The sequence below is a fragment of the Microcebus murinus genome, chromosome 13, assembly GCF_040939455.1.
Source record: "Microcebus murinus isolate Inina chromosome 13, M.murinus_Inina_mat1.0, whole genome shotgun sequence".
In the NCBI taxonomy this organism is placed as follows: domain Eukaryota; kingdom Metazoa; phylum Chordata; class Mammalia; order Primates; family Cheirogaleidae; genus Microcebus; species Microcebus murinus.
This window is the reverse complement of record NC_134116.1, coordinates 27,215,456-27,235,763: the sequence shown is the minus strand read 5'-3', so window position 1 is coordinate 27,235,763 and position 20,308 is coordinate 27,215,456. Positions and strand designations below refer to the sequence as shown.

Here is a 20,308-nt window from a genome sequence, read left to right as displayed (position 1 = left end):
CAGTGGTAGGAGTGTTTTTTCCCATTCCCAGAACCCAGATGTCTAGAAAAGTAGAACCAAAAGTTGCAGAGATAGAAAACACCAATTTCCCAAGTGAGGAAAGGCTATGAGTGTTGGTGAGAAGGTGCACCCCTAATTCCAGCCCTTGTTTCCAATCATTAACCAGGTCAGTTGGGGATCCTGTGAAAATTCTAATTTAGATTCAGTAAGGTAGGGCCCACAGCTCTGAAATCCTAATACACCTCCAGGTGAAGCCAAAGCTGCTGGTCCATCGGGCACATTTTGAGTAGCAAGGCTATGGACCATCCCTAGTTCTTACCAGACTTCCTATTTCCAGCCATATAAATCTTGCTATTGTTCCAGAAAGTGGTCTGAGTAATTCTAGAATGTCATCCGAAAATTTGCTTTCTGGGACAATCGTAGAAATCTTTTCTATTCTTGCTAACTTTCCATTTCTACTCAGTCACCAAGATCACCAAGACTACGAATCCATATCTTTTATCTTCATTTCTAATTTTTAGTTTTGGACACTGTCATTTCTTTGCTAGGTTTTGCCACAGCCACTAAATGTGCTTCTTGCTTCAGAATTGTCATAGTACAATCTATTTTTTACATTGTACGCAGACAAACTTTCTAAATTATAATTCTCATCATATTAATTTCTGATTAATACACATATTTGAAAGGATCCACTTGACCTCTGGAAAATGTCCAAATGATCCTTCATGGCTGAGAAAACCATGCATATTCTGTATTTCACATCCCCTATAACTCTAATTTCCAATAATAATTATTATTTGATATCTGTTGATTACCCAGAATAAGTGTATTTTTGAATGATAATACAGAATTTCTAAGAAAACAAATCAAAGATGGTATAAAATGAATTTTATATAAAATAATCTTATTAAAATTAATAGAAATAATTTTATTTTTATTAACCTCATATTCTATTAGATGAATGAGTAAAATAGGCGATAATTCTATTTTATAGAAAAAGAAAAGGAGGACTAATATTTAATGAACTTAAATTATTAGTAGCCTTACTTTATATACTAGAAAATAAAGTGAAAACATTTACCAAAATCATACAGTGATAGATTGTTTTAGAAACAATCATGTCTGACTCCATAACTACTTTCTTTCACCACTTTGTTTTCTTCAGATGCAAATAATATATTTAAGAATGTTGCATTGCATTATATATTGTCATAACACTAGACAGTGTCTGAGTTAATTTCAAATATCAGATATTTAAATTAATATTCCAGTTTTCTCTCTACTGAATATCATAGCCTCAATTTTTTGCCATAATGTAGTTGATGATACCTTTGATCTATTAAGTATATGCACTTGAATTATAAATTTTCCAAAAAAAGGAATATTGCATTAGCTTTGTTATATTTTCTAAGTTTCCTATATTTCATCGCCATGAATTTAGTGCCAATGTACTTTCCTTAATATTTATTCAATGTCTGTATTTCAAAACATTTATCTCTGAATATGAACCATCCATCCAAGTCAGGTATGTATTTTCTTGAACTGCATATGTAAAACTATATGTCTAGGTGAGATGAATTCTCTTATGTAGGTCCCTACTTCTTATTGGTGCTTGCTACTGGTTTTCTACTTACATTGCCCTGGACATTCTTTAATTCCTGAAGATTTCTTAGTTAATGATGCTGTTTTAGTTTGTGGGGGTTTCTGTGTGTGTATGTGTGTGTGTGTTTGTTTTGTTTTTTCTTTATAGAGATGGGGTCTCGCTCTTGCTCAGGCTGGTCTGGAACTCCTGAGCTCAAGGTATCCTCCTGCCTCCATGTTTTAGTTTTTGAATCTTTTAAATTGCCATTCCTTCCAGACTTTGGGTCCAGACCTGGTTTTTTGTGTTTTTTTTTTCTATTTCTCCAAATGTTTAAAACTTAATTTTCATGACTATTATTCTTAATATAAGCCAAGAAAGCATATATACATGAGGAAAAAGAGTGTGGAAATTAGCTAGAGGGCAAGTGGGTGCTTTTAAAAGCATATGAATTAGGAAGTAAAATAATTAGATTTATAGTCTGGAAAACTTTTTCTTTCCTGTGGAAAATAGATTGGAATGTGGTGATAGTGAAGGAAAGAGACAAGTTTGGTGTGAGAGTCTTCTGAGTTGAATATTAGGACACACAGAACATTCTTCATTTCATGTGAGTCCAATTGAACCACATGATTCTGAGGCCTCATTCTATAACAACCACAAATCTGTTTCTAAACCTCCTCTGTGTTTCTAATACGACTATAACTCTTTCATGATTAACTGCTTGTCCTCTCTGAAATATTCTGGCATCAACATTATGCAATGGAATACATTTTCTTTTCCAATTAGAAAGAAGCCAACCAAACACAGACTCTCTTAGCATTTAAGGAATGGAGAAGGGGAGCAGATGTGGACTATTTGACCTGAAGCATGGAGTGTATATAGCTAATTTCCTGAAACAATGACTGTTTGTAAACCTTCTTTGCTGCTACTCTCTATTAAAAAGATAGCCAGAACTAAATGTAGGTACCTCCCACTTAATATCAGATATTCAGTCTTAAAATCAGATGTTCTACTTGAAAACAGTAACTTAAAACCTAATTTGTTTTACAAATCCAACATTATAACATGTTACTTTCTATATTTCCACCCCAAATCCCCAACCAATTTTTCATATAAAAATATATATAAACAATTTATCCCATAGGAGAGAAAACACTCAATATGTTGCTTCCTATTCACCACACAATTAATAAAATTGTTAATAAATGGTTACTTTGCACACAATAATATGACATCTTTTTGTGCCAATGCCAACCTCCCAAGTGTTTTGTGAGAATAATAACCTCACATTAGTTAAAGCCACGGAAAATCAAGTTTTCTCCTACCTTAAGGGACTAGGGGATTTCTAACTGATATAGGCCATTAGTAGAAAAATACTAGAAGATAGTATTCAAAAGCAGACATAGGAAACTACATTCCTTTCAGTAATTAGGAACTAAATAAGAAAGACTATTATCCCCCTAGCAACTCTGTCAACTGGAAACCAATTCTAACATAAATAAAGATAATTTATTGGGAATAAACCTGTTAGCTTACAAAATTTGAGACAATTTTAAGTTCCAAGTAATTTTGTGTTTGAGATGCACAAAAAAATATGTTTGTGTCTATCAGGATAATGGGATCTTTTGGACGTTGTTTTGGAGGATTTCTTTAGGTAACTCAGCTCATTTCCTTCAGAATCTCTAGCTGCTCTATATTAAAATTTATAGAAGAGTTAATCTCCTTTGTGCTATGTCATGTGTTCATGTATTCATTCTTCTGGAGATAGCTAGAGCAGCTCCCTATATGCACAAATATGGAAGAACTAAAATCATGAAAATTTAAAAAATACACATGCACATACCTGCACAACATATATGCGTATTTTGCTAAATAGATAATTCTAGAAAAAATTATCTTGGAGACTAAATAATGTCTCCCTAAGTGGAGAGAATACAAAGTCTATTCAGAGGCCTTTAAAAATTTTTTTTAGGTCAGCAATATGGTGGAATAGGAGATTCTAACTCTTTTCTCCATGTAAAAACACTACCTGCCCATGCATAAGTATACTTTTGTGGGACCCAAGGAGTCTATCTGAGAGGTCTCCACACTCTGTTGGAGCAAAAAATCTAGCAGTAGATGCATTAAAGAGGTCACTAAGAACAGGTTAACTTTATTTGTATCAGCCCTCTTTCAAGATGTCATAGATTAGTGGCATGAGTGCTTACTTCAGTCTGCAACTTCTCTCACATAGAAAGTAAGAGCAAAGTGAACACTTGTCTTTCCCAGTCTTGCAAGATGGTGTCCAGCAGGCTAACTTATGTCTCATCCAACCTAGACCACTGAGGAGATCAGCATGGATGATCTATCTGGGGGCAGCTAGGAGCAGGGGAAAAGAGTAGGATTGTAAAGCAACATAGCTAGTTCTCAACAGCCAGCCACAAATCCTGCTAACCAGCTAGAGGACTCCACTAAGAGGCCTGCTCATGAACCATGTAGGAAGGCTTGCCCACAAACACCCCTCCCATCAATCTATCCCTGATCACAACACCCCATGTATCCCCTATGAATAGCATCCTGTGCATCACCGTGCATAGACCGCACAAGTTCTTGCAGACAGCACACAGATATCAACAACAGATACGGATCTTAGCATCCGTCTTAACTAGGATGTTTTGGGAGAAAGCATACAATCTTGAACATCTCAAAGGTCCAATATCTTAGAAAAATTATATAGTAGGCCCTCAGTGCCAAGCTTGGCTTTGAAAGATTGAAAGAAAGTACAGAATTCTAAGACTGTTGCCCTAAGATCTATTGCAAGAAGTAGAGCTGACATATCCAGAGAAAACGACTGAAAGACTACAGAATCTCCAGTAGGGCATATGGGTGAAGGTAAGCACCTCTTCTGATTAGACAACACCTCCCCTGCAACTCATGTCAAATAAACCTAATTATTTATAGCATCTCTCTTTTTACAAGGTAAAAAACCAAATCTTTTGTGATATTCTCAGGAACCCCTGGGAACCTCAAAAACAGTTTTAAGTGCAAAATTTATTGTTTTGGGTTTGATTTGGGAAAGGCAAAATATCAAAAGTTGTCAGGGGATTTCAACATCTAGTTAAACAATTTCATGATTTAGTGAGAAACAATACTTGGTTACCTATTTAAACAAGTGCCAATAAAAGATTTAAAAAATAAACATAAGAGGTGACATGATAGTAAAGAACCTTAGCTCTTTCAAAAGCTAGATGACTTTGTTCTCTTAAATAATCAATGGCATGAAAAAAGTCAACATAAAACACAGGACATTTTTCTCATGAGACCCAGAAATTCTACCTGCTAGGCAGATTACTCAGAGGTAATAGTGTCTTTTTTTGACATTTTCCTACTTAGAATAGACCCACAATCCAAGAAAATTTTGTTTTGTTAGAATGAAAATCAAATTTTAATTTTTATCACTAAAATTTTAAAACAAAAATCATTTTTAAAAAAACTTTATAAATTAAATGTAGCTAGCTTTGACCATAACAAATAAAATTCATTTTCTGTGAACTCTCTACAACTTTCTGAATCCATTCAGCTTTTGTCCTCTTTCTCATTCTGAAACAGCCAATCACTTTAAGAGAAAACTATATTTTTTAACAAAACATATCCTGCATATATGACAAATAATTTGTTTCTCTGACAGTATTCCTCATAGTAAAGAATTATTCACAAATATTGATCATGACTTTTATCAATAGTAACTTCACTTTCATAGAGAAAACTAGGATGTGGATAATTTCCACTATTATACACCAGCATTTTGTAAAGACCAGAAAAGTTTATGAACAACTTTTTGTAGTCATATACTTCTTCATGTCACAATTTTTTATAGCCATATACTTTTTCAGACTATAACTTTTCAATGTTAAATGTTAATAATAAATGTACCTATTCATTAACAGACCCAAATATATATGTGGTCTCTCTGTAACCTACAAAATGAAGATGTGAAAAACACAAAACTTAAAATTATGCTTACTAATTAATGCATCAATATTTTATCATACATTAAAATTATTTACATGTTCAATGAATATTCCTTTTCTAACTTAATATAGAATAAATCTGAGAGGTTATCTAATGATCTTGAAAACTATCTTCAAGATGACATACTACAAAACATTATTGTTGAAATAAAGTTTGTAAGAATAATGATTCAATTTAATTAAACATGAATTTATGTTTTCTATAATATACATCTAGTAGTTAAAATACGCTCTTAGATCAGCAAACTTGTATAAATTTAGGAATAACATATACAAGCAGATGAAAACATGCTTTTATTATACTTAATGCTGGTAACTAAGAGGGCATATAATTCATTTTATTAAAGCAATACTTTACTCTTGGTAGCCAAAGATGTATCTAAATTATAAGAACTTGAATTCTTACAACATTTAGGTCTCAAATTAACTGATGAGCCTTTCTAGTGAGTTTTTTATTTCAGTTGGAATTTTTAACAGCAATATTTTCATTTTTCCTTTTTACCATAATTATCTTATTATTGATTTTCTGTATTTGATGAAACATTGTCCTCATGTTTTCCTTTACTTTTTCAAAAAAAAAATAACTTCTTTGAAATTTTATCTCTTAAATCAAACATCTGATCCCTCTCACAAGCACTTCCCATTGCTTGTTTTTTCTGTATATGATAAAATATTTTAGCAATATAAGATACCAATTCTCAGCCTCCACACCAGTTCTTGTCTTTATTGTCATTTGCTTATTTGTTCAGTGCCTTGGCTAGACCATTTTAGCAAAGTTCATTTTTTCCTCAATGCTCAGTCTCTGATGTCATTTCTCAGAGGATGCAGCTTTGTACATATGGACAATAGGAAATGCTTGGATGTTGGTGGTTTCATCAGGACTGTCTTCGAGTGTCTCATTTCCCGACCATGCTGTCGAACCACCTGTCTCTGTTGGTTTCACAAGCAGATTTTGGGCTCCAGTATTAATCATGTGATTGTTATATTGTTATCAAAGATTTCCTGTGTTACAAATTGCTACACAATGGAAGCATGGAACCTCTACCTAAAGGCTACCTAAAGGGTCCTGATGTTCTCAGCCTTCCATTCCTAGGGTTAAGCATCTACCCTATCGTTGTGGGCTCGCTAGAGGAAAGAAAGCCTCCAATATCTCAGCAGCACGCTATAAGAATTTATACTCTAATTTGGAGCTGAGGCATGGGGTGGTGATATACTTCTACCTTCCAAATCTTGTTAAAACGTCTTTTGTGGTCCAGGATAGCTGGGAACTGGCAGCTGCTCCTCCTCGTGGAATACTATATCCTTGACAGGGATCTGGAAGGCCCAGAGAGCCCTCTTTATTTGACCACACTTTCCCATATTGGACCTTTTGTCATTGTGCTAAGATGGAAGACAGGAGGGAGAATATGGGTCATGACTCAGGTGCCAGAGAGTCTCACTGTTCTTACAGAGATTTAATAAATTTTCATAAAGAAATGTTTCTTCAGGTGGTATAAACCATTAGGATAATTCCAGAGATTTTACATTGTTGATTTTTAGTAATTTTCTTCATTTTCCCCCTCAGGAGTAGGTCTTCAGAGTTCCATACATTGCTATTTAAGAGTGGAGGTCTAACAGCTAGTTTCCTATGATTTCCCCAATGATAATTCACATGGGTTGTTTTTTGTTTTTTTTTTCTTTTTAGAGTTTACTTAATTTTTTTTGCCAATAAAAGACTACCCTTTTCAGGGCATGCAAGTATATAAAGCTCACTTGACTCTAAATGTATAAATCCTAACTGGGCCACTCATATCAACATGTCTCTCTCTTGCAACATGTCTGATATTAACATTGTAGCTATTTGCTTTCTCAAATAATCTGGTGGATTTTTACTATTTCAATTTAGCAAAGCTAGAACTATTTCCCATAATTCCTTTCTCAGCACAACTCCCAGTTATCCTGGACCACAAGAGACATTTTTGCAAGATTTGGAAGGTAGAAGCATATCAACAGCCATATTATTTTTATACTCAGATGGTTAAGAAAAGTGCAGCAAGCTCTGTTGTAGTTCTCAAATGCATTTTTTTAATCTACTGGCTCATTCAGTTGTTGAGGGACACCAACAGAATTTGCATCTCCTCCATCTGCCTCCAGAGCCTCCTTTAGCTTCTATCACTGCTGGATTAGGTGCATGCTTAGCTCTGTGATGAGAGGCACAAGTGTGTTCTGCAGGATATCACCGTTGTTGAAGTTGAAAGCTTGAGGATGATGAGATACTAACATAGGTTCCAGTCTGTCCTCATGGGTTATAAATTGATCTTGTGATCTCTAGCTCTCCATTTCTTACTTCACATCCATCTTCCCTTCCTGACCACCTGTGGATTTCAGGCTCTAAGCCCCTAAATACAAAGATAACAGTATGTACACTGTCACATACAGTACGCGTAGACTGTTCCCTACTAATACTAGTAAGTTTTAAGGGAAAAATCTGAGAGTGACTGGAGCCAGTTTTATTATGAGAAAACTTGATATCTCCTTAACATTAGGTTTTTTTCTTTGCCTTCTCAGAATATAGAGATTCGTCCTTTTATACAATTATGAGCTTATTGCTAAAAGTTTTAATAAACTAGTTACCATTTGAAAATTAAAGTGAAAAACTTAATGTAATTTTGAGCTGTTTGCTGGATACATTCCACCCACAGAAAAAGTATTATTAGGTATTTACATATGCTTTTATGTTTATTATGGTAAATAGATGAACTACTTTCACAATGAGAATAAATGCTTTTTGGAACAAGGAAATCACCCCTGTGACAGATTCACAGTGAGTCAATGTAATGTATAAGAACTCATGTTTAGTTTTCTCTTTCCTATATTTTTTTGACTATGCAGCAATGATATCAGGTCAAAGAATATCCTGAGCCTTCTGAGACTTCGCTGACAACAGTGATCTAATTTTTTACTCATATATGGTTACCATTTAGAAGACATGAAATTCTGTGCCTCAGCTTGTCTTGTCTCATAGGCACACCCTTTGAAGTTAAACCATAATATGTCATTGATGGATCTCCTATAAGACTTATTCATTACCTGATCATTCCTTTCAAGTTCATTATTTTTTCTGTGCTTAAAACAATGTTTTTGAAACCTTTCTTCTATCTTCAATTCTTAATGGTATAGTTTTGTGATGGTGGACAGTTCTTCTTTCTTTGGTGAGAAAAATCTTATAATATTTCTTATGTCTCCATGTGCCACAGCTGTGAGTTCACCTTTTCCAAGTGCATACATTTCTTTCTTCCAAACACATTTTGACTCATCTGTATATGATAAAGTATCTAGTTATTTGGTTCCTGACAATCAATTCTACTTTTATTTGTCTCCAAAGCCATGAATAAGGCTGCTTATAACAACTTTCTTCATAAATAACAAAATCTTAAAAAAAGAAATAACAACTATCCACAGTGGGAAACTGTATAAATTTATTGTTCAATATTAATAATAAATTTATTGTTCAATATTAATATATTAGTAATGAAAAGGATTAAACTACAGCTAAGACTGGAATTGGTAATTATCACAAATCTAAAATCACAAATACAAAGTTGAATGTAAAGACAAGTTGCAAAATAATACATTTATATGTAAAGGAATATCTAGACCTTTGGTTAAAAATAAAAACAAAAAAAGGTAAATAACTAGCAAACAAAAATACAGAATAGGTAGTACTTCTTGGATGAAATGGGTAGCCTAAAATTAAAGATTGGCACACAAAGATTGCAAGGGTTTGGTATGGTTCTGTTTCTTAGCCTAATTTGAGAATAGGCATATTCATTTATTTCTTAGTTGTAAACCACAAAAAAAAAAAATCACATGTATTATTTTCTATATTTGATTTACTTCATAGTAACATTAAAATAATCTGCTATATCATATTTTTATTGGGTAGAAATTGAAAGATTTAGTAATATCAGAAGATCATAAGAATTTTTAGAAAGGTGAACACTTTTGATGTGAGAATAAATCAGTTCATTTGGAACATAATTGGAAATATTTGCTAAAGGTAAAAATGTATAATACATCTCTGATCTTCTTTCAAACGTCTTATGTTTATGAAACTATTCATACTGATTAATATAAACACTATTGTGTTATTTCCTAATCAATTTGTCAGAGAATCAAATATTTTGAATATATTGAAAAGTCATAGCTGGCTTCTATGGCTGACTTGACTCTATGTCTATTTAGGATAAATTACTGTTGAGGTGACCTTTTCTCAAAATTTCTACATGACCTTTTCTTCTTCATTTTCTTTGACTAACTTCTCTGTTTTCTGTTTAAGGCTTGTATTCCATGTGAGCAAGATCTTGTTATTTATGGGACTCTACAAACACATCAACTGACTGTTGACATGTATAATATCATGAGAGGCTTATATGGTTTTCTATTATCTATTTAGAAAAACTTCATATTTTATTTAATCAAAGAAAGTAGAGATATTACATTTGTATCTTTGAAATTTTCAAACAAAATTTCAGAATCATATGAATATTCCTAGATGTTTCCTTTTTATATTTGCAAATATCAGTTATTACAGATCTTATTAATTGTGCACTCTGTGTCAAAGTTATACTGCATTATGAACAAATATATATGAAATCATATTGAAGAGCTCAAAAACATGCTTGTTAGGCTAGCAGAAACATATGCCAAGAAAATGAACAGTCATCCACTCTGATGTTTGAAAATTGAGTTTCTGGAAGTTAACACCATCCCTACTACACAAATCGTGTGATAATAAAAGTTAACAAGATATTTCAAATTGTGTTATTTTTATTTTAGTATAATACTGAAAGGCAAAGGGATGAAAAGCTAAAAAAGAAAGATAGGCAAAGAAATTGAGTTTTGAAAATAAATGTAATATATAAACTTAAGCAGTGGTTTTTCATAGAATAGAGTAAAAGAGAAAGTTAAAATACTATGAGCAAATTAGTTGCTTGAGAAAATATTTGGAGAGTCAAAATTTAAAGAAGAATGGAGGACTTTATCCAGATAATTAATAAAAAACAAATTGTTTTTCTTAAAGACCAAAAATTTATAGAGAATCTATCTGTACTGATTAAAGTCACTGTATAAACGTTGAACTGTCCATTTCACTTTGCCTGTGTAGATAGAACCGAAGAATAGGTAATGTCATTAGAGTGAGGGGAATTGCATTTGACAGAGGACGGGGAATGGTATCACTATATAGTAAATTGCCTCTTCAAGAGTAATTATCTATTCATGACATAAATCCTGTACCATTCTACCGATCTTTGGTTTTCTTCTACATACCTCTTCTTTTCTTCTTTGTCTTGGTGGCAAAGAAGAAAGGTATCAAAATCCTCTTTTGTTCAATCTCAGATGTTTTCACTGAAAACTGATAAATTTTCTCCAGTGGATGCTGAATGGTTAAAGAAACACACTATTTTCTTAGGCAGTATCAATCTTCATACCATGAAACTTCTTGGCAAAGTGAAGAATATATTGTAATAAATATATAAATACTTCAAAATTAATATTTTGAAATTAATTTAAAATTTCTTTATAGTAGCCACTTAAAGAACCCTATGGGGGGAAATGAAATCTACATTTTTAATTCCCTTCAAATATAGGCCAGCTCTATCCCCTAGCCCATGGACAAACACATACACAGACAAATGAAGCAAATCAATACAGTTGTTATTGGTTTTGTAGGGATGTTTTGCTTCAATATCGCCATATAGGCCAAATTCTAATTTATTTTGCTAATTATTTTTAATTGTAATAATTATCCATTTGTCATAAAATAAATCTTCATGAGTTTTAATCCCATCTCAAATATGACTACTACCTTATTTTGATTATGGATACAAATGTGGGACTTTTTCAAAGGGAAATTTTTATGTACCACTTAATATCAGTTTTGGGGAAAAATCATAATTTGAATGATTTATCAGAGTTACTTAAACTGCTTGGCTGTTGTAACATGGACACAAGGACAATACCAAAAGCAAGTGAAAAACAATAACAAACCATTTCACCTTATGTGAAATTATAGGTATTACTATATAAGCTGCCCCCTGCTAACCTTTTAAAAATGACTGATCTTAAAGCACTCAAAACAATTATTAATGAGTTATATATACTAAAAATATTGTTTTATCCTATAGAAACTGTCAGTGTTTTGCATATGTTTAGAAATTTCTAAAAAATATTTAAATATTATTGCAGATGTTATCAGTGCTCCACCTGTGATTACTTCGGATGCCTTTGCCATTTTCATGCTTATGGACTTCTGGTGTGGTTTCATTCCCAATAGCCAGAACCTGCGTCTCTATTAGACTCTTATTCTAGCATCCCATACTTTATTGTGCCCCTGTGTAGTGAGAACCTTGAAAAACAGGGAATTTATGTCTCCTAAAATGTAACCGTTAACCAATGACTGATATGTAATTGGGTATAAATATCCTGGCTTTTTTTTTTTCTGGATTAGCACAATTTATGTGTGATCTATATTATCTCCAAAATTCCAAGGCAGAATTGAATCAAAGTCACCTCCTGTGGATCTTTGCTTGCTACTGTGCCTTTCCTTGAGCTCCTTAGCTTCTAAGTCTCACTTCCCTACTCTTGTAGTACCCCATCTACCTCCTGGAACATGTCCTATGTACTTTCCTGTAAATTCCTGTTTCAACATTTACTTCTAGGGAATCCAAACTGAGACAACTGGTTTCAGAAGTGATTCTAGGTAGCAGACTCTCAGGATGGGATCCTGGAGTTGAGTCCTTTCTGGCCAGATTATAATAAGGGCCATGATGTCCATAAGTAGAGTATTGTAAGTAGAGTATTGATTATGCATGCCATACTATAGCTTATAGTGGCCAAGACTGCTTGTAGCCAATTTGGATAGAATTTGCATTGAAAGGGAACTGCTGGTTTGTCAAATATATATATATATATATATATATATATATATATCATTGGATAGAGATGGAGAAAATAGTAACTTAAATAACTATGCTGTTGGTTGATTTTGCTCAGTTCTATTGGTGCCTTGAAGGAAAACAAAGCAATAAAGTCAGCTATGTACAAATGCAGGCCATGGTGGGAATTTAAGAATGTCTCTATAAGATCAGAGTCTTTTTATCTCCAATACTCAAAGACCTTGATCATAAGGCAAGTAGAACTGGAAAGATGGCTAATCTTGGAGCATCAGCAAATTACTTATGCTTAAGACAGGGTTCTTCAAAGCAGGGGTGACTATTAACAAATGGTGTTAACCTGGCTCCCTGTCAGTAGAGTAGATAGAACTCTGCCAAAGTAGAGGCTGGATGGCAGCACTTAACCACTAGACAAATGCGTGACAGTCATAATTACCATAACAGACTTTGGAATCAAATAGAAATCATGAGACATGACCCACAGAGATCTATGACAATGGCCAATTAATCATAATGTCTCTTGGGAAAATATGCATTGATAGCCAAAAATGTCAACTGATAATGTTTGATTTTTAAAAAGAGAATGATTAGAAGGTTGATAGTGGCTGCTCCAATAGAAAATCATAATCTGTCACACATTACCATATCTGAGACATTCCTCAAACCACAGAAAATCAATTAAAAAGAGGCTAAGAGAGACCATGCAATGACACAGAAAGTATATGCAGTATTAATCCCTCTGGTAACTTCTCCAATGGATGTATTGTCATTAATATAAATAAATATACACTGAGAAAAGATAAATAACATAGATTTTATAAGAGATGTTTGACATTATAACCAAGTCACAATTAATACCAAAGACTATAATTTATATGGAGTTATACAAAGGCCAAATATTAAGTAAAAGTATGGCAAAAGTTTGTCGCTCATTGGTTTAAAGGTAGCTACTTGTAAGTCCTCCAGTATATATTCAAAGTACTTAGAGAAACCTCAATTAATTTCTTGTGTTGTGGAATATGGCCTTTTAAAATTACCACCACTGCCCTAGATTATAAATCAAAAGCAATGCCATATATTGAGTAGAAAGGCAGAGAACAAGGCTACCCTTAAAGACTTAAAGTGTTAGCTGTCCCTCTCATGTCTCCATTTATTTCCCTGGAACCTAGCAACAGATCATGGAGTGTAACAACAGATCATGATAGATAATGATACCCCTCTGCAAACTTAATCGATGCAATCTCTGTTCTGGTATGTCATATGCTATTATGGATCTGGTATATTTAGTCCTTTCAAAATGTATTGGGACAAAAATATTTACTTGTATTGGATAACATTACAAATTTAACAGCTTACTCTGAGGCTTTACTTACTCCTCTCCCCTCAAAGGTGACCTCAAAAATCTGTATATCCTATGGAAATATATTTTTAATATTATGTTTATTAGATCTAAAGAGCAGAAAATAATAAAATTCTAGATGTTCTTCTGAGATACGTAATGTCCAGAGTGGAAAATATACTCTACAAAGAATTTGGGAGTTTCTATAATATCTAAACTTTTAGGATTTCAGGGGTGATGAGAATAAAAATACATATCTTCCAAGTTCAAAGAAGACTCTTTGTATATTGTGAATCCTATCACTAGCACTATGTTCTTGGTAGGCCAGTTTGGATTTTGGCCTGCTGTTTGGAAATACTGCTCTGAATAATTATTGGGTACTATGAAGGCTGTCTGCTGTGGCCATGAGACCTAAAATATTCAATGGTGCTATTAGAGATATTGGTGGTAGATTACTTGCCATTTGGAAGCCTTAATAGGGAGCCGTAGTACAGACACCTAGGATTCAGAAGTAGCACTGAGCTGTCTGAAACAAAAATCTAGGTGTCATTTGCAAAGTTTGAGTAGGCACAACAGCTGTCTACCATCTAATAGTAGTGGTCAATCTTGGCTAGAGAATGTCAAGTCCCAAAGACAAAAAAAGTTAGGTGCATAGATAGCAAATGCTTCAGATTGTATACGTCTGTTCAACTAATGATGTTTTCTTAGCTTATATCTAAGTGCTAATGGAGTTTCTTTAGGATCTGCTGATAGCAAAAAAATAGGTCCTGGTTTATCTATAGATTGGCTCAGTACATTTTGATGAACAGAAAATGACTGTTTCCAGAAAACAATTATCACCAAGCATGGAGATCCCTGAAAGACAGAGGTGAGTGGAAGTCTTCTCAGTGACAGAGCTTTGGGAGGTACACCTGACCATCCACTGTGTTTATCATGTGGATAAAACAATGGAAGTGGGCCAAGGTGTGAGTAAGGATGAATTTCAAGTTGATGCATAAACTAGATTATCCATTACAAAAGAAGCACTAAATACTAGAGGACAAAAATATTTATCACATAGATGTCAGCAAGCGTCTATTCTCAGTGATTCATCAATGGGCTCACAAATTGAGTAGATGTAGATCTAGGCTTAGTTCCAACAACATATTCTTCCTCTTACCAAGGCTGATCCAAATAATAAGATGTATTATCCAACCCTATATCTCAATATATACCTCAAAGGAATCCACCAGAAATTGTGTCAAATTGTATTAAAGCTTTTCAAACTTTTAAAGGGTTTGTTCATTATGAACAGACCAACATGTGTTTTGTGTAAGGGTTTGTTTTACTACTACAGTACCTTGGAATAACACCACTACCTAAAGGCTATAAGAGAGTATCTGATTTAATAATTTAACACTGATATTACATTGGCCAAAGGATCTGCCTTCAATGAGGAATATGACATCATGGGGCCCATTGGTCATATCTTATAGTAAATCACTCAGGGCTGCCATTTTGATAGACATTGGAAAGACCACTTAAGGACACACCAGAAGAGCCAACTTGGAGATGGCACCCTAGGAGTTTAGGATACTGTTCAAGGTGCAGTACATGCCAGAAATCAATAGCCATCATGTAATTATATGCCTCTGCAATAAGGAATAAACTCATCTGGGAATACAGGGGTTGAAATAAGGATATCTTTTCTGACTTTCACTCCAAAGAAGTATTAATAATTTGGAGAATGAATGTTTCCTGTCCTCATAATTTTAAATTCAATATGTCTAGAGTTTTGGAGAAACACCAAGGGACACATTAGGACTTATATTGAAAATAGATGTACCACTGCCATCTGGTCATTTTCAAATACTTGTTACAGTCACAAGTTGGCAAATAAGTGGAATTCTTAATGTTGATCATCATTAGATGGTGAGTATTAGATATTTATTAGATATTTAATATGGGTAGGAAGAACTATGTTTGAAAACCCAGAGAATCCACTGGTCATCTCTTCATGCTCCCATATATGATTGATTGGTGAACAAGCAACTACCATGCAAGCGAATGTTCACCAGAGTCTTAGGGATATCAGAACTGAAGGTTACTCAAGAAGTCACCATAAACTACAGAAGTGTAGACCCAGTGTTAGGGTAAACTACAATGGGTAGTAGAGATAACTCTTTCACCTTTGAAATGGAATGATTTGGCCTGATCAGGCTTGAAATATTTTCTGTCAATTATAGTTTTGGCAGTGGCTTCAGCAGCAGGAGCTACTGTTCATCACAGTAATTGTTTTCTTATAGCATTTGCCCCTTTGCAATCATGACTGGGTACCATTTTGAAGAATCTGTGTAGAGAATCCATTGTGAGTCATGAATGCATCCAAGATTAGAGCAGATGCTGGTGTTGCTTTGTCTGTCCTCTCATATCCCTTCACCAATTTTGTGCACACTACTCTCCAGTGTGCTTTTATTACCAACAACCATCACTGAGTGCCTTAATGGGAAAGCTGCCCTTAGTCTCCTAGAGATCACTTTCCCTGCAAGTGCAGGATTAGTTGGAATTGCCTGCAAATTTACGTCTTCTCAGGGGAAATCTTTAACTATGTTTGACTGGTTTGGGACAACTGATTTGGACTCAACTGAAGTATGACCTAGACTGCTTTATGAGCTCAGTGGGATTTAATAGCACACACTTACTTGCCCTTTTTCACTTCTTAGGTTCATTCTCCCGTACTATACTTGTCTTTCCTGGAAATGCTTCCTTTCTAATAAATCACATTCATTGAATTCCATATCTCAGAGTCTGATTCTGAGGAATCCAGTCTACAAAAATCACAACGTATAGTCTGTTGAAATCAGCTAATTGTAAAAATCATGTCCCAAATTTTTACTAGGAATTTAACCCCAAATTAGAGTAAAATAAGCTTAAAGATAGTAAGATAATATAATAGCATGCCATAAATGTAGCAATATGTTTTTATTAATTATTATTTACTGGTTTAGACTTCCCTATTCCTTATATAAACAATGATGTAAAAAAAAAAATCTGACCATATTAGTCAATAGAAACAAACACAAAACTCATTTCTCCTGATAGTTTCCTATGACTTGATTAAAGAGAAAATATCCACTTTGCAAAATACAAATGAAGTTGGTTGAATGTAATTGAACTAAGTGATCTTTGATATTATTTCCACAAATCTTTGAAATATCTTTATGCTGAGACTAAACAACTTGCATTCCCTTATCTATATAAAACATTTCTATAATTTTTAATGTATATGCAATTATAAATAGAAACCTCAAACTATGATCCTCAAGAAATTAAACATTACTGCTACATTATGAGTATAATTGAAACACCCCAGTGGTCCCTTCCTTTCTCCTATATTTTACCTTATGAATTTTATTGAAGAATAATTCACATATAATAAGCTGTATCATTCTAAATTGTACAATGTTGTATGTTTTGAAAGTTGTACAAATCTGTAAAACTATCATCACAATCAAGACACAGGATATTTCAGTCATTCCAAAGATCCCACATATTGCTTTCTAGTCTATATTTCTCTCTGCTGCTGGCCCATGTGAACATTGATCTGCTTTGTTTCACCATAATTAATTTGCTTTCTTATATGAATTGAATCAGATGACATGTAATCTTTTATAAAAGACTGTTTTTATTCAACATGATTTTGAGATCCATCCATGTTGTTTGGTGTAACAGTAGTTACCTCTATTTATTACATAGAATCTTGTATATACTTCATTCAGCTTCTCTTACGAGTGATATCTTATACAACTCTAGTAGGATATCCAAATTGTGATGATACCTTCAACTAGACTACATGCCATATTCAGTTTGTACCATTTCTTTACATGCATTCATACGTGTGTGTGTAGCTCTATGCAATTCTGTCCTATATAGAGATTTGTAGAACCACCTACTAAATCAGGATACAGAATTATTCTGTCACTGTAAAGAAATCCCTCATGCTACACCTTTATATTCTGAACTCTCCCACACACCATCCTTGTCTCTTGGCAACCACTATTTTGTTCTCCTCCATAATTTTGTCATTCCAAGAATGTTACATAAATGAAGTCATAGAGCCTGTACTCTTTTGAGATTGATTTTTTTCAGAAAATCTAATTTCCTTGAGCTCCAGACTAGTTTTGCATTTATCAATAGTCCATTTTCTTTTACTGTTGACTATTGTCCCATTGTATGGATACAGTATAGTTTGTTTTCTGCTTGCCTGTTGATGACATTTTATTAATTTGTAAATTTTGTCATTATGATTAATGCTATTATTAATATCCATGTACAAGGATTTGATTGGAATCTATTTTCATTTCTGTTTGTTAAATATGTAGGAGTAGGATTTCTGGGTTTAATGATAAATGCTTACTAATAACTCTAAAAACTTATACTTTTTCCAAAATGGTAGTGACATTTTACTCCCCACTATCATTGGCTTCTTCTATTTTTTACTATTGGGTTTTATATTGAATTGCAATATTTTTTGCCCTTTATAGGGTTTGTCTTTTCATTTTGTTAAATGGAAACATGCAAAGAACAAACATTTTTTTTATTTTAATAAAGCGTAAAAGGTCTATTTTTCTTAATTTTATGATTTACTCTGCCCTACATAAGAAACCCAAATATCAGAAATACTTTTCCTTTGTTTTTTTCTAGCAGATTTAGTTTTAGCTTTAATGTCTAAGGTAATAATTAAATTTATAAAAGAAGATGGTTACAGTGTAAGCTAAATACTGATATTCTCTTTTTTTCAATAGCACCCTTATTAGAAAGACTTTCTTTCCCACACTGGATTACGTGATACCTTTGTCAAAAAGCAATTGAACATGTGTAGGTGTCTACTTCTGGACCTTCTCATCAGTTTCATTGATCTATGTATCTTTTGTTTCATCAATTCTATATTTTCCTGATATTTCTTACATTAGGAAGAATGAGTATTTCAATTTTGTTTTACCTTCTTAAGTTTTCTTTGGCACTTATACTTTCATATATACTCTAGAATCAACTTGTCAATTCAACCAAATTCCTGCTAGATTTCTTTGCAATTGACCTTAATATATTGATCAAATTTTATAAAATTGAAATCTGAAAAATATTCCAAATTACAGGTATTATATGTCTTTTAACTGTTTAGGTCTTCTTTTTTATTTTATTTTTTTATTTCAGGAAATTATGGGAGTACAAACATTTTGGTTACATGTTATGACTTTGCCACATCCCTACCATGATTTGAGACATGCCCTTCCCCTCTACAATGCTAACTGTGTCCATTAGTTGTGAGTTTACCCTCCCCCAAATCCCCTACCCCAAAAGAATACTACTACCATACCTTAGTACCTTAGTGTTGATCAGTCAGTGCCACTTTGATCACAAGTATATGTGGTACCTATTCTTCCATTCTTGTGATACCTCACTTTGGAGAATGGGCTCAAATTCTATTCAGGAAAATATAAGAGGTGCTAGATCACCATCACATTTTATGATTGAGTAGTATTCCATATTGTATACATATACCATATTTTATTAATCCACTCATGGATTGATGAGCACTTGGGTTGTTTCTACATCCTTGCTATAGTGAATTGTGCTGCCATAAACATTCGAGTGTGCAGATGTCTTTATTATAGAATATCATTTTTTTCCTGTGGGTAAATGCCCAGTAATGGGATTGCTGAATCAAATGGTAGTTTCACTTGTAGCTCTTTGAGGTATCTCCATATTACTTTCCATAGAGGTTGAACTAGTTTGCAGTCCCACCAGTAGTGCATGAGTGTTCCTCTCTCTCTGCATCCATGCCAACATTTATTGTTTTGGAACATTATTTTTTCTTTTATTTCAGCATATTATGGGGGTACAGATTTTAAGGTTTAAATAAATAAATGCCCTTTCCCCCCCTACCCCCCACAAGTCTGACTTTCCAGCATGACTATCCCCCAGATGGTGCACATCTAACTCATTATTCTCACTGGAGATAAGTGATATCCCATTGTGGTTTTGATTTGCACTTCCCTAATGATTAAAGATGTTGAACATTTTTTTCATATGTTTGTTGGCTTGGTCTATCTTCTTTTTAAAAGTTTCTATTCATGCCCTTTCCCTACATTTTGGTAGGATTGTTTGATTTTTTTCTTGGTCATTTTCCTGAGTTCTATATGGATTCTAGTTATCAGCCCTTTATCAGATGTGTAGCATGCAAATATTTTCTCCCATTCTGTAGGTTGTCTGTTTGTTCTCATGATAGTTCCTTCGGCTGTGCAGAAGCCTTTTAATTTGATCAGGTCCTATTTATTTATTTTTGTTGTTGCTGTGATTGCCTCTGGGGTCTTCTTCATAAATTGTTTGCCTAGCCCAATGTCTATGAGAGTTTTCCCAACATTTTCTTCTAGAATTCTTATAGGTTCATGCCTTAGGTTTAAGT

General features: G+C 33.6%; 1 long non-coding RNA gene across 3 annotated transcripts in view; it reads left to right on the top strand.

The window, feature by feature from the left end:
• LOC142874822 (uncharacterized) overlaps positions 1-20,308 on the top strand; it is a 264,628-nt gene that overhangs the window by 181,253 nt on the left and 63,067 nt on the right. The gene's annotated exons all lie outside the window — the stretch shown is intronic.